We start from the raw sequence: 16,209 nt of genomic DNA, 5'->3' as shown, positions 1-16,209 counted from the left end.
TTCTGGATTTTTTTTGAGTGGTTACCCTTAAGTTTATGTAAAAGAAAGTTTGATATTTAGAGTATTCCATTTTCTTCAGCTCGCTTACTTTCTCCATTCCCATATTCCGGTTCAGGCCTTTACTCTCCCCCTTTTTATGTTATGGTTGCCACAAATTGTCCCTGTTGATGGTGGTCGAATAGCCTCCTTTAGTATTTCTTGTAGTGCAGGTCGTGTATTAGAAAATTCCCTCAGCTTCTGTATGTCTGGAAAGGTCTTTAGTCCTCCTTCATATCTAAAGGATATCTTTGCTGGATATATTATTCTCGGCTCATAATTCCTCCCTGTGATAATTCTGGGATTCATGCTCCTTCTAATTTTGTGGTTTTGACATCCCATGGGGGTCTTAGGTCAAGAGACAATGAGACAGTGGAGAATTCACATTTGCTTTTTTAAAAACTCCAGTGTGAGAGTGACCAATAATCACATCTGCTCACATCCACTGGTAAGAACTAAACATATGGTTCTTGGATGCATGGGTAGTTTGGGAAGTGTAGTTCTTGGGTAAGCTAATAGCTTACAGCACTGAATCTTCCATATGGAAGGGGAGCATAAAATTTTGTTGGGCCCAAGTTATCTGTTACACATTGACCAAGAATATAATAGAAATACTCATTTCCTTACTTTGGTGTGGTCTCTGCACAACAAAATTATCTATATTAATCTTCTTTTATTTAATATTAACAATCAATTTTATTACAAGGTCATCAATAACTTTATATCATTTATTTACAGGAGTGATGAGTACTTTGCTTTTATTACCTTGTAAAGGCATGACAAGGAATGGTAAGCAGATTGGTTGGTTTCTGCTTTTGGCACAAGAGATGAAGTGCCCACTGTTAATAAATAATGTGTTGGGTACATCAGACCATTTTAGCTCACTTCCTCTGTGTAAGATCAACTGGGCAAGACCACACATTGCTGGGACAGTCTCTTACACAAGAACATCTCTGATGTGTTTCTTTGTGCTGCCTTTAAGTTACATGAGCATTTACCCTAAGAGTGTAAGTCTGTACCCATGGAAATATTACGGCTTTTTGTGGTCTCTCAGAAAGTTATTGAATTGTATAAAGTATCACATGTTCATTTTGATGAAATGCATATTAACACTGATTTATTTTCTGAATTATGTTTTTATGGCATCAAAATATGAGATTTTAAATATAAAATCTCATGATTTTATATGAGAATTTAAGTATAAAACTTAAGACAAAATATAAAACAATTGACATTTGCAGCATTATTATTTTCAGATGTGATGTAGACAAAGAGAAAGAATAATATGTCACAAATGACAACATCATATTTTAATCTGGTCTCAGATTTTTACCTCATGTTATTAAAAGAAAAAAAAAAAAAAAAAGAATGAGGTAGAGTCTCTTTCCCAGTCTCAGTGAAGAGAATGAGATGGCTTCATCCTTCTTCCTTTAAATATCATTAGTACAACAAAATATGTATAAGTCAATATGTTTTTTCAAAGTCAATAGGCATTTACTAAATTCCTAAATGTTTTATCCCCAAATTCTTTGGGTGCGTACATACTACCAAATCATTTTGAAAACTGCAAAATGTAATGCAAAATGTGAGCAGTCACTTTCATCTACTGTCCAAAAACAAAAAACAAACAAACAAACAAACAAAAAACACAAGCTCATCTTAACTTGATATTTGCCAAGAGATTTGTATATCTTCTTGGAAAATGTTATAATTTCATAGTCCCAAAGCTTACATAGACATATGGCACTTATAGTTAAAATCACTTTTCTAATGGCATTTAAAATTTTACTGAATAAATATCATAGAAGATCAGATGATACTTCCACCTTTTTGAATTGGTCATCCAGTCTTGGATGGTAAATAAGCAGAGACATGTACCCTGAGGATTTGCTTCTTTGTTTCCTGACAGCACTTAAAAAAATTCTTGCCTATATTTCCTCCACTGCTATTACCAGTGAGCTTGATGAGCTTGGATCTAGTGAGATGGCTACTGTCAGGGGAGTTCATCTATATAAATTGCATAAGAGAAAACCTCTTTTGGCAATAGTAAGAAACACAATTGCTCAACAGTAAGCTTGCCTATGCCTGAACAGATGGAGCAGTCTGCTACAGAGATGATGATAGGCAGGAGTTAGACCCAAAGATGGTGGTATGATCTGAAGAGAATTAAAGAGTCCATTTGCATCATATGCTGGAATGGTTAAGCCATGCTTGAAGTCAGCGAATGTTATTGGAAGCTCCTTTAAATAATGTGATGTAACACAGATATTTTATGTATTTGCAAAACCAGATGGAATAAGGAGTAAGAATTCTAGAGGGAACAAACTGGTAAGAAACTCTTTTATAAATGTCACTATGAACTGATGCATTATGGAGAAGTGAGCTAATGGGCTTACGAAAGAAAGAAATACAAATGTTAAACAGAAATCTCAGATTTCATCAGAACTTTTCAAATTATGTGCTTCTCATTGTCTACACTAAAGCAGAATGCTCTTGCATCCCTGTATCTCATGTTAACTAAGAAAGCTAATGTGTATGTGTGAATGATTTTGTGTATTTATCTCTATATTTAGATGCAGCTATATAGAGATATATACCAGAACTGCACTTCTTACATCTCTCTAGATATTTATCTTGAATTAAGAAACTTACAAACAAGTTCTTAGAGTTACAAATTCATTTTTAAATAAACTTTTTATTTCAAATAATTTTTCTTTATAGAAGACTTGTAAAGATAGCACAGTCTTTCTGTATACAATTCACCCAGCTTCCTCTAATCATAACTTCAATATATTTATCAAATCTAAAAAAAATTAATGTTGGTATGATGCTATTGACCAAATATAACCATTGTTCAAATTTGTTTTTCTACTAATGTTCTTTTTCTGGATACTCAGGTTAACACATTACATTTAGGAATCATGTCTTGCTATTCTCTTCTGACCATTGATGTTTCTGGGTTTTTCCTTGTCATTCATGACTTGATACTTTTGAAGAGTACCAGGCAAATATATTATAGAACACCCCTCAGTTTGGGTTTTCCAGATGTTTTCTCATAAATAGATTGAAGTTGTAGAGTTTGGGAAAGAATACTACAGTGGTAATGTGGTCTTGTTGTCACACCATGTTGGGGTCATGTGATATTAAAATGGCTTATGAGGTCTGACAGTTAAGTTTACAAACTTGCCACCATGTGCTTACAATTGGCAGCGCTGTACAAACAGCTTAGTAAGGTTTCATAACTTGGTATATCAGTGTTGCACAGCTGTGTTCATGTCGATGTGGCGGTGTGTTGCTGAGTGGCATTCATTACTGTTGTTGTGTGTTTTTGTGTGCCATCGTAAGAATGTCTGAGTTTGAATTAGAGCAACGAACAAGCATTAAATTTCTTGTTAAACTTGGCAAGAGTGGAAGTGAAATCAGACATGTTAGTCCAAGTTTATGGGGATAATGCCAAGAAGAAAACAGCAGTGTACAAATGGATTAAATGTTTTTCTGAGGGGAGAGAATGCGTAACTGATGAAGAGCGGTCAGGGCGGCCAGTAAGAACTGATGAAAACATTGCAAAAATTCATCCAATTGTACATCAAAATCATCAGCTGACTGAGAAGCATAACAGAGCAAATAAACATCGATAGAGAAACAGTTAGGAAAAATCTTAACTGAAAATCTTGGCATGAGAAAGGTGTGTGTAAATATGGTCCTGAAGAAGCTCACCCATGAACAAAAGCAAAGGAGAGTCAAAGTTTGCCAAGACCTTTTGCAGAGGCAAGAGAATGTTTTGGGTTGTGTTGTCACTTGTGATGAAGCATAAGTGTACCAATTGACTCTGAAGCAAAGCATCAAAGTACACAATGGAAGTCGGCCAATTCTCCACGACCAAAAAAGGTCCAAATCGAGAGTCAAAATGATGTTGTTAATCTTTTTTGATATCAAAGGGATTTTTCATTATGAATTTGTACCAGCTGGACAAACAGTTAACCAAGTTTACTATTTGGAAATGCTGAAAAGCCTGCATGGAAAAGTTAGATGAAAATGACCTGAACTTTTCACCAACAATTCATGGCTCTTGCATCACGAATGCACCAGCTCACACAGCACTGTCTGTGAGGGAGTTTTAGCCAGTAAATAAATAACTGTATTGGAACACCCTCCCTATTCACCTGATCTGATTCCCAAAGATTTCTTTCTTTACATGAGGATACAGGAAATATTGAAAGGAAGATATTTTGATGTCATTCAGGACATCAAGGGTAATACAGTGACAGCTCTGATAGCCATTCCAGAAAAGAGTTCCAAAATTTCTTTGAAGGGTGGACTAGGTGCTGACATCAGTGCATAGCTTCCCATGGGGAGTACTTTGAAAGTGACTGCAGTGATATTCAGCAATGAGGTATGTAGCACCTTTTCTAGGATGAGTTCATGAACTTAATTGTTATAACTGTATTACTTGGTTAAGTTGATGTCTGTCAGGCATTTCCACTGAATAACTACTATTATCCATCTGCTTTAAAATCTCTGTGTCTTTTATGCAGGCTTTACATGCAGGCTACTGTAATTATTGAGCTACTTTAGATTATTAGTCATCTTAGGTGAATGGGAAGACATTAATGACATTGACAAAAGTACATAAAAAAAAAAAATCCTTTGCTTCCTAAGCTTACAAATAATAGAATATGCAGATAAACCCTATACTAACATTTTTCAAATGTTACATAGAAATAATCTTCTGGACAAATTCAAGATTGCTGTATACCAGAAGTGATGTGTGACACGGAACGTTGTGATGATGGAGGATGATTTATGGCATACTTTAAAGCACAATATCTCTTAATTGTAGCTTACACCTACAGACTGCACCAAACAAGTTGAAACTTGTCACACACTATTACTAAGGTTTGATGCACTGCTTCCCGTATTGAAGATCCCTGCCTTTCTGTTGGATGGCACTCGGTAGCAGCATTCATCGTATTTTGTGATCGCAATGGAATGGCTCCATGTCACACATCGCTTCTGGTATGGCAATTTCTGTCAAATGAAAACATTATGGTGTGTCCTTATCCACCTTATTCACCGGATCTGGCACCGTGGTACTTCTGGCTCTTTCCCAAAGTCAAAAAGACTATGAAAAAAAAATGTTTTGAATTGACTCAGGACATTGAGGCAGCCATGACAGTGCAACAAAAGACATTCATGAAAGATGACTGCCAGAATTCTTCAGAAAGTGGCACAAGAATAGTGGGATAAGTGTGTTAGAAGTGATGGGGAGTATTTTCAGGGGGATTAATGGCAATGTGTTTTTTACTGTAATATATATATATTTTTTTTTTAATTTAAACATTCACCATAGTTTTTGATCACACCTTGTGTATATAGCAATATTAGCAAATAGAAAATTAATCCTTTCTCTATTAGTCTTTTAACATTTTTAACTTTGGTTCTTTTTTAAACACACAGCTATTTAAACAGTTTATTTTGGTCCAGATAAACAAACTCTCCAAACAACTGATAACATTTGTCTTTTGATCTATCACTTTTTTTTTTTTTTTGGTATGTGTAGATGCAGACTCTATTATAGTCTATTGAAACTCTAAAAAGAAAAACAAGGATGATGTAAATCTACAGAGGTGACAGCAGTCAAATTGCCAAATTAAAAACAAAAAAAGAAAAAAGTATAAGCATTTCTATAATTCAAACATTTAGTTATTTTAAAGCATTTGCAATGCACTTTGACAATAAAGAAGAAACACAGATACATTACAGTGAAAATGGGTAACTTTCTTTTTAACTTCTATGGTTTAAACAGTTGTACAATGATGGTGGAGTAATGTAAAACGTTTTGAAATCTTTGATATTAGAAAATTTCCTCTTCCCACCATTTTATCAATGCTTGTGATGCTAGTGCTAAAGGGAATCAAGACTTGATCTGTGGGCTTATTTGGGGGGATTTGTTGACAGTTGATGAAGATATTTTGGAAGAAAAATCATCCTCAAAATGGATCAAAAGGAAATATGATTAGGGAAAATTGAAACAGAATAAAAGGAAGCAATTTCTGGTCAAGATGGCAGAGTAAGTAAACATTCTGCCCCTCTTCTCTCACGGCCACATTAAATTTACAACTAAACTACAGAACAACCATCATAGAGAATCATTTGAAATCTAGCCAGATTGAAGTCCTAGCTATAAAAACATCCAGAAGAGGCCACCTGGTAGGAGGTGTAGAGACATGGAACCGACTAGTCCCACATGTGAGTATGACTGATAAAAATCAGGAGGGATATCTTGGCTATGGAGAAACCCCTAGGAAGAGTGAAGGGTCCCAGCTCCATACCAGGCTCCTCAACCCAGGGTTTCAGTGCTGGGGAGAGAAGTCCCCATAACTTCTGGCTGTGAAAACCAGCAGAGATTGTGTCATCCAAGATCCTAGGACTAGTGTAAGTCAAATGCTGCCTTGGAATTCTGTAGTCTTTTTGAGGGGTTAAAAGCCTTTTGCACAAATGATACTTTATTTTGGTTTATTCTCTCACCTTGACCTACATTCTTATGAGCTACCAGTACTAATGTGAACATAACAAAAATAGTGATTAGCTATAGTGGTTTTAAACATACAGATTTTTTTATTGGATGGCTCTCTTTAAACCACGAGGCTGTAAACCATGAACTGAAACCACAGCAAAGTTGTTTGTGAAGACCCTTGGTTATTCTTAGGTTTAGAGTTTTTGTAACCGTGTCCCACACCAAGGCATGGCTGAGTCATGTGGTGTGAAATGGATGGGGATGGCTTATTAGTGAAGGTATAGAGCTTGCCCAGATTGTTCCTCTGTGTTTGGAATGACCGACTGGCACCAGAGACGTAGGCTGGGTGCCTGTGGCCTTATGCCAGAATGTAACCTGAGTCCCCGAGGGTCATATATGGTGGAATGGCCAAAGGCAACAGGAGTTGGTCCCCACCATTTTTGTCCTAGAAGGGAGCCTGTGGATTTGTGGCTTGTATGGCTAGCCCAACCTCCCTGCCAAGTGAACAGGGCATTGTATGTGGGGGTGGCCATACCTCCCAGCTAGCGTATGACACATACTAGCAAGTCAACCCCAAAATTGAGAGTTGTTCAAAGCTAAGCACCACTGCATCAAAAGGCCACCCTGGTGGTTTTATCCCCTGGCTATCTTAGGCCCTCAAGCCAGTTCCATTGTAGTGGAGACACAAGTAACTGCGCTTGTCGAGCACACTGCCCGAGCTCTCAGCCAAACCCAGCAGGCCTTGGACTTCCTGATGGAGGAAGTAGACCAAATGAGGAAAGTAGTCCTGCAAAACCAGATGGTTTTGGACATTTTAACTGCTGCCCAAGGAGGGACCTGCACCATCATGTGAATGAATGCTGTGTATACATTGCAGATAATAAGAAAACTGTAAGCCAGGTGATATCTGCCCTAGCCAAAGAGATCCATGGCATTTAACTCCTGACAGGAGATTCCCTGCAGGAATGGTGGGCTCAACTCTCTTCTTCCTGGAGGTGGACCCTTGCCCTTTTGGAGGATGGGCTTGTCTCCTTGTGGCCTGCTGTTCCTTGTATTGCTGTTGCGGGCTCTGGGTGCAAGGCTCTGCCCTGCTATCAAAGAGTCCTAGGATGCAGGCCCCAGCCTGAACAGGCAAACAGGCTGGTGAGGAACCCCGAAGGGGTGGAGTGTAGGGAAGATAGAGTCAGTCAGCCTCCCTCCCAGGCCACCCAGAGGAACTGATTCGGCAGCCCGCCGGTCATGTGAGATGGAATGCTGTGCAGGCACCATCCATCTTGAAGATATCAGATGTCGCTGTTTGTGTATACTCTTAGGTAAACACCTTAGCTGTGTGCCACTATTGTCTCTGTATGTTATAAAAGTTCCGACCATCATATGAGGCTGGCCAAGCCCAGAAACGAGGCTGGCTGTGCCCAGAGAAGCAGTGAATAAAGTATGTCTACTCTGCCTTCAGCTCCACGTATTTTCTTCCAGCTCCCAGAGTCGGACACCTTAGACCAGGGTCACCGTTCACTCGGACCCCTGGTTACCCAGTCTTCTACTTCTTCCTTAACCGAAGGCATCGATCAAAGTATTTAGATCAAACATATCCACTTAAAAACACACACACTGAAAATGTAAGGATAATGGAAATAAAAAGCCACAGGAAGAGTCAAGCCATCACACACCTTACATAGAAGTCTGGGAATTCATGCTGGCAGACCTAAGGAGATCACCTCATGGGTTGTTTGCTGTGCTGGCGGATATGAAGCATGACAAAACAAGCAAGGAAGAATCGCAGGAGCTCCATCTCCATAACAACAGAGAAGAGAACACCTACGGGAGACGCTGGCCAATCACCTTCACAAAAGCAGTTTTAAATTCAGAGCAGTGAGAGGCAAATTACAGCTGATGTCTGAATAGCACAAGTGAAGGAGCCAGGTAAAAACGTTCCTGTTTCAGGGGACTGAAGACTTTGATACTTGGACAGATTTGCTGAACCTGTTGAAACCTTGAAAATACCAAGCTAAGTACTGCCAGAATAATGTAAGACAGTAGAATGAGAGTTTAAAAGTAATTTAATTGCAGTACATACTGTATTAAAGATTAGACAGCAACATATACTAGTAAATATAAAGAGATTGATGCATTGTCAAAACTTATCTGAGTTATCATGGATGTATCTTGTCTTAGACATGATACAGTAAATAATAACTTGTTATTAAGGTCTAAATAACATTTTGAAATTAGCTTTTCTTCCTTTTCTCTATCTCACTGAAATATAAAAAAAAACAAAAACAAATTAAACTTTAATTCCACATTTCAAGGTATGATTGGTCTCCCTAAATATTTTCAATATTCTCTCCAACAAGCTTTTCAAAGCAATCTGGATGAAGATTATACATTATATTATATTATTTATATTATATTATTTATATTATATATTATATCATATTATTTATATTATATTTTAATGCACAGGGGAACTTTTGGGGGAGATTTGTTTACAGAGAATTTTGCCAGTGGACTAGGAGCTTTATCTTTCAGTATGAAATCACACATTGCATCCAACTGATCTGCTTTTTAGAAACTATAACCCTGGGACATTTGGGCTTCATCTTTGCTTTTACATTTCTGGACATTCTCTGGAGAAGTTGGTAATTCTCTGAGAAATTTTGGGTCTGGATTTCTTTTTTGCCATTATATTTTTTAAAAGTTGTTAATGGCAAATCAAATGTATCAGTAATTACATCTTAGCCCCTAATAAATAAATTCAGAATTCAGACTCCTGAGCATCCCCTGCCCCCTTCTCTCCAGTCCTTTTTCCATCAAATTTCTATAGGCAGGAAAGTTCTGTTGTGTTGAGCAGCTGGTACTGGATATCTTAGACCACAGCTATCAATAGGATAGTTTGTAAAGAAGTAGAAAATATCATTCAAGAAAACTGCGGCCTTGAGTGTACATAGCCAAGTGGACTTGGATGCCTACCTTTGCCAAAGTTTATGCCAGGAATGTCTCATGAAAACTGTGCTGCTCAACAAAGCTATGTGTAAAGGGATGTTGTATTTTGTCAAGTGCTTTGTTTGTATCTACTGATATGATTGTACGATTTGCATATTTTGTTAATGTGATGTATCACACTGATCAATTTGTGTATTTTGAACCATCCTTGTGTCCCTGGAATGAACCCCTCTTGATCGTGATGTATAATCTTTTTAATGTATTGTTGTATTTGATTTGCTAGTATTTTGCTTAGGATTTTTGCATTTGTATTCATCAGAGACATTGGTCTATAATTTTCCTATTTTGTGCTAAGGAAACCCAGGCAGAAAAGCTATATCAGTATTAAAAGACTCCAGATTGAATCACTCAACAAGCCAAAGATAAAACATGTTTTCCTTTCCAATCCTCCCTCTACACTTGCCATTTTTTAATGTAGTGGTCGCTGCTGTCACCTTAACCACTGTGGGTTAGGAGTGCTATCACGCGTAGAATGAAATTCCTATTTAACCTTCATTTGCAGATTTGTGTCATATCTTCAGGTTTCTGGAATTGTAGTTAGATGTGATCCTGGATAATTTGGTGAGGTAGGGATCAAAATGGCCCTGATATGTCTTTATTTTAGGCAGTGATCTGCAGACAAGATATATTGTGTTTTCAAGAAACACGTTATAACTGAAACATAACTTTCTTATTTGTTTAACAAGATATGAATGGATTCTCAAAATGTAAATTCTCAAAATGTGATTCAAAAGAATCACATAGAATATTCAGAGGGGGAATATTAATACCAACACTCAAATAAATGTAGGGATGCTTTTCCTAACTAATCCACCCTGTCCCCTTTACATTCAGAAATCAGGACGAGACAAATAAGGTTTGGATGCAGTCATTTATTGATCATCGGCAAAAGGTAATTTTAAATTAAGCCAACATGTTCTTTTCTTACTTCCATGACACTTAGTGTATATGTCAACTGACATATCGTGTATTAAAACCTCTTTAGGAGATGCTATTGTGGAGGAGACTGAGCATTGAACACTGTGAAACAGTGTTTTGCAAAGAATTAGAATCAGAATCGCTGAAATGGCCATCAAAGCAGCAATTTATAGGTGCCAGACTAAACCTGAATCAGAATTTCCAAGGCTGGAACCCAATGACCTACATTTTTTAAAGGCTCCTAATTGATTCACATGCTAGGAAGCTACTGATTTGCTGGAGGTTAATTTATAACTCTAATTCATCTGTTTTAGAGTGAAAAAGAGAAAAGATTAGAGGAAAAGAAACATTGAAGCTATTTTCAAAAGCACTAGATGAGCAGTGTTCAGTGTTGCTATAGCCTAAATAATCTAACTGTCTGGCAAATTGAAAGTAAGGCAGCCCTTTCTATAAAATATTTTAAAAACATTTCCCTCCTGGTTTAAGTTATCTTGGTGAGAAGTAAATAAAAAATTGGGAATAGAAAAATTAGTAAAGAAAAAAAGGTAATGATCATTGATCATATGTGACAGAGATCATTTTGCCTACATGGTTTTATATAATAGGTTTTGCTCTGTGTAGATCATGAGTCCACATAATGAACATGTCTTAAACATTGTGTGTTTTTAAGGTTTTTTTCTTTTTTTTCCTGAAGTTTTAAGGTAAAATCCTGTCTGTGAAAATAATTAACTATTACTTGGAAAATTCACCAGATTACATCTTAGATTAAGACAACAGGAATACTTTAGCCTGAGTTAAGGTCAATATAAATACTGTGCACAAACGGAAAAACAAAGCAGAGTGAGGTAGAAAGAGAGAGTAGGAGACAGAGATAGAGATGAAAGTGGATGAGTAAGTTTTCTTGGAAACATGAACATCACATCTACCCATAAGAGATTGCGGAGTAATATTTTCCAAGGATAAAACAGTCCTCTTGAAAAATGTTTCCATAGTGGAATTACAAGAAGGAAAATAGTATTGTGTGCATGTGGAGTGGGGGTGATCAGAAAACATTTAAGGAAATGAAACACTCCACTAGCCCTATGCACCAACTGTAATAAAATCTTGGCGCTTCGGATTTCACATTCATGGTTTTCACATTCATGGTTTTCACTGTTGCAGAGGGACCCAGGTCCCTGCCATGCAGTGGTCTGTAATTTTGATGGTGCACAATTTGAATTACAGGTTTTTGAAAGGATGGGGTTTCATAAGGGCAGCTGGGTAGCTGCAGAGTGGTGTGGGTGTGACAGCCATTGGACAAGTGCCATCGTGCTTACACACCATCTTCCTTACCAACCAAAAGCAAGCTTTTAGAACTGGTGAAAGAAGTAAAGCAAGGTCAAAGAAACAGATAGATCTTTGCAATAATGCATAATTTTGAAATTAAAGAATGGCATATCATTGAATCAGAAACTCAGTTTATATCCCATACAGAAGAGCATGGAATAATAGCTAGGCATATGGACTTTGGAACCATACTTCTTGAGTTTTAATCAAACTGATTTATGGTAAATTCCCAGCAGCACCTGCCTCAATTTTCTCACCTGTAAAACAATGGTAATGATAATGTATCTCTTGAATTGTTATTATGAAGGTTGAAATTAGTTAATATTTATAAAGGGTTTACAATAGTACTGTATCAGTGTTTGTTTAAATAAATTCAGATGGAATTAACATGACTGTTTCAGGGCACATTTCATCTAGGAAAAAGATAGCTCAAGTGATAGAGAAAGTCTTAGCAACATTTGGAGAGATAATTTGCATAGGAGACTTGTGTACCTTGATGAAAATATAATTTTCAAGAAAGCAAGGAATGGTTAAACAAGTGTTTTGTGATTCTGAGAGTTTTTACAGGAAGCATCCTGTCAAAAGAGCAAACATCTACCATATTTTATATTAAACTGATAAAAACAATAAATGATTTCAATGGGGAAAAGGTTTATATGCCAAAAAATATGAAAACAACTTCACATAATACTCAGCTGATTGAAAAATGGCATATATCTGCTTTGAGGATTCACAGAAGTTTTATTTTCTTATAGCAACATCATCTATGAGACTGACAGAGTGTCTTGATCTTCCTTTTCTTTTTGCTTTGCCAGGTGTATTCCTTAGCACTTGACAAATAAACAAACATAACCACAATCATAACTTGATTGCATATAGTCCATTTTCGCAAGAGGCTGTACAAGCATAAAACATACATTGTCCCCTTCCATCTTGTCTTCAGCTAGGACTCTGGTGCATTCCAGTTTATAAGCAAGCATTACTTATTTTGGGAACACTCTCCAAAGATGAAGAATGCAGGCGCTGAGCTATTAGAATAAAGCAGCTCTCAAAGAATGGTAACACCAGCCAGCAAACCTGCTGATTAGACTGAAATAAATTGGACAGGTTCAATTAAATCCACAGTCTGAAAGGTTATTTAAAGGCCTTTTCCTCCAAATTGGTGTGTATAAATGCTCAGTTTTTATCCTTAACTTTTCTAGGATCAGTAACATTAAGTCCCTAATAGAACTGGCAGCTAAATGCTTCATTTGTTCAGGGCAGAATCCTTCTGTGGCGCTATACTCATAAACCACCCTGCCGCCCCTGGATTTTCCCTCTTAAGCAATTCATCTTAAGATAATTATTTCCCTACAGTGGTGTATAAATTCTAGCTTTAACAGGTCTATGTGGCTTTTTCTAAAAAAAAAAAAAAAAAAAGTGACAAGATATAAATGATACATGGTGGCTGGTCTCACTTATCTTCATAACCAATGTATAACTCATTGCTCCTTTACAAAGAGAAATAAGTGTCATGTGAGACCAATCACCCTATTTATCCCTCAAGTGGTCACTGGGGGCATGCTCCTTCTCTCCTTTGGGACCAAAACACTTCGAGGTGAAAATACTGAGTGATATGCAAACAGAGAATGACTCAGGCTGCAACCCCTGGCTGGATTCCTGTTGTCATTGGCAGTTCAATGATTAGCAGCAGGGTTATGGCCACCCTTTCACTGGGCCACTGGCCGCCTACCTGTTTCCACTACTGCTGATATGATGTGCTGCTTGAAAAACCAAAATGGTAGCTGAGGTCACCCTGTCCTTTGAAGTTTAAATAAATTCAAAGTTAAATTGAATGTTTTTCTTACTTTAATGAGAATTTCTGGGGCCTAATTTTCATGGCCACTCTGGCTCCAAATGTCTTCAGTTTCCTGTGGATTCTATAACTTCTATTCCATAGCCATTCTCTTCTTTTTCCTCTGTGAAGACCCAGACATGGAGTCCAGGCCTTTTCTCTGACTTCTCCTAACCTGCTCACTCAAGGTTACCACATTTAGAAGCAATGGTCTGAGTACCCGGATACTTTGATTTACTTAATTTGTCATTTTAACATTTTAATATAGACAATTAAATACTGCTCAGCTTCCTCTCTTCAAAAAGGCTCTCCCCTTTCAGTCCCCCACCCCCATTTATTACATACAGCAATTTAGCTTACCATTACTTACTCAGTCCAAGACCAGGAACTAAATGTCTGCAAATCCTGCTAAAGTAAGTGTCCTGCCCTGGTTCTCATTCTTCAGTAGCATGGGAGAACTAGTGGATGGTTTCAAGTTTCAGAATTTTCTTTCTCCTATACTAGTCTCTGTACATGCTTTCCTAACCACTCTCCCACTCCTATATGTTCAAACTCGACCATTTGGGGCCCATTTGCACTAACAAAATAGTTGACTCCTTTGACTCACCTGTCAAGTCTGTTAAAAATTATTTGAGGTGATCCAAAGCTAAGTGAATCAACCCAAACAGCTGACTTGGTCTTCCTCCCTCCCTCCCTCCCTCAAGTCTTCCCTCCCTCTGTCGTTTCCTTCTTCCTTTCCTTCCTTCCTTCCTTCCTTCCTTCCTTCCTTCCTTCCTTCCTTCCTTCCTTCCTTCCTTCCTTCTTTCTTCCCTTCCTACCTTCCTTTCTTGCTACCTTCTTGCCATACAACTGAAACCCATTTACAAAAAATTCATTCCGATTTGTGGAAGAAGAGGAAATCTTGGTCATATAAATTTATACCTATAATTTTAAAACTCACAAATCCCTTCAAGGGTACTACTGTTTTGTTTTTTTCCTCTAAGTGCATAAAGCCTGAATTTATTTCTTCACTTTTATTTTTTAAGTTTGTTGGTTAGTAGGGACATTGGTTAGTAAAAGTATACAAGTTTCAACTGTACAATTCTATAATACATCATCTATATATTAAAGTCTGGATTTAGATATTATGTCATGTATCTTTGTGAATTGAATTTCAATCTCTAACTACAAATAGGTAAAATAGAATATGCATTTTTCACGAATACAAATAAAGTATTCAATATTGCACATAAATTAAACATCTTATACCCTTTGATTGCCTAGGCCATGGGACAATAAAATAGGTCACAATAACGCTGGCAAAAGTAATATTTATCTAGTTCAGCTCCTATTTGCATGATAAAAAACTCCAGGACTCTCAAATTCCTTCTAAATAATTGTGGAAGTCATGTCGCACCTTTGTTCTCAGCAACTACCAGACAAGAAATATTTCCATCCTCTAATGCTTAGACCCTGCTTTCCAGAGGATCCTGAGGCTAGAACCAATGGCTTGATTTTTCCCTGGGCTCCTCTTTCTGGTCCATTGTCTCTCAATTCCAAATATAGGTAAGGATAGCTTCCTTTTCAGACATCTGTCATCTGTCCTCTAACAGTCCCTTTCTCCCATCTTGAAGTAAAGCTTCATGATATAATTGACAAGTAAGGTTACTGCCTTGTGTTTCTCTATCTTACTATGATCTTAGTAAAGCAGTTCTTTTTAAATTCTCAAATGTAATATTTCAATAAAACACCAGTTGATTAGGCTGGGATCTAAGTGCAGATGCTGTTCTCACCTCCAACTGGTTCATTGCTTATCTTTTTCCTTTTTTAGGTAAGTCCTGTGCCTTTCAGAGAACACCAGAGATCCTTCCTTTCCAAGGGAGTTTAAAAATTTCTAGACCTTTGTAGCAGCATTATTCAGTGGCCAAGACACGGAAACAACCAAAGTGTCCTTTGATAGATGATTGGATAAAGAAGATGTGGTATATATACACAATGGAATACTATTCTGCCATAAGAAAAGATGAAATAGTACCATTTGTGACAACATGGATGGATCTTGAGATTATCATGCTAAGTGAAATAAGTCAGACAGAAAAAGTACAGAACCATATGACTTCACACATATGTGGGATCTAAAACTGAAAGCAACAAATGAGCAAGACAAACAAACAAAAACTCTAGACACAGACAATAGTTTAGTGGTTACCAGAGAGTAAGAGGGGGTGGAGGAAGTAGAAGAAGATAAAGGGAGTCAAATACATGGTGACAAAATGAGATTTGACTTTGAGTGGTGAACACACAATGCAAATATGTAGATGTTATATTATAAAATTGTACACTGAAAGCTATATAATTTTATTAACCAATGTCACCCCAATAAATTTAATTAAAAAATTTCAGACTTTAGATTAATAAAGCAAAGTCTCAAACTGTGAGCCCAACTTTAATAGATTTGTCAACAGGTAGGAACAGGAGAGGGCACAACAGAAGTTGGAAATAAAGTATTTTACTTACCTTAAGTCCCTAAATTTCTGGTTCTTGGAAAGAAGGAAGCTGTTTTTGATTCTTTCCCTCCCTTCTCTCTCTCTCTCTCTTT

Source organism: Rhinolophus sinicus, linkage group LG11 (genome assembly GCF_036562045.2).
Source record: "Rhinolophus sinicus isolate RSC01 linkage group LG11, ASM3656204v1, whole genome shotgun sequence".
Classification (NCBI taxonomy): domain Eukaryota; kingdom Metazoa; phylum Chordata; class Mammalia; order Chiroptera; family Rhinolophidae; genus Rhinolophus; species Rhinolophus sinicus.
The sequence above is the reverse complement of the archived record's forward strand: the minus strand, read 5'-3'. Positions refer to the sequence as shown.